Source organism: Antrostomus carolinensis, unplaced genomic scaffold, assembly GCF_000700745.2.
Source record: "Antrostomus carolinensis isolate BGI_N321 unplaced genomic scaffold, ASM70074v2 scaffold9343, whole genome shotgun sequence".
Classification (NCBI taxonomy): domain Eukaryota; kingdom Metazoa; phylum Chordata; class Aves; order Caprimulgiformes; family Caprimulgidae; genus Antrostomus; species Antrostomus carolinensis.
Genome location: NW_010303112.1, coordinates 86,183 through 86,706, shown reverse-complemented (window position 1 = coordinate 86,706; position 524 = coordinate 86,183).

The window sequence follows — 524 nt, the reverse complement described above, 5'->3', positions numbered from 1 at the left end:
TCCCTTCCAACCCCCACCATGCTGTGATTCTCTGATTCTGTGAATGAGTCTGACATTTAATGTTGAACCCTAACAGCATGCCATTATCTTGACAAACCTCTTGATTGTCTTCTTCGTACTCTCTGGAAATTACATGGTGATGATTGTTGGAGCTGTGGGTATTACGTGTCCATGGCACAACCTCTCCTGTTCCCCCTGCTGAGGTTGAGGTGGGGAACAGCGGGATGCGTGCGTCATTGGACTGATCCAGTGAGGTTTTGCTCCTCCTCAAGGGACTAAAACACTTTGCAGCACAAGGTCTAGTTTGGTGTTGCATTGAAGTCGGTGGATCAGATAACTGGGGATGTGGTTTACATCGATTTAGCTGCAACGTTGGAGTCTTGCAATTAGCGCAAGAAATCATTGGCTGGGCTGTGGCAGAGGTCAGGACTGCCCCTTGCAGCAGCTGTGAGACTCGCTCCATTGCAACATCAAATTCCTGTGTCTCTTGGGCTATGCAATTGCTTTCATCCTTCATGTTCTGG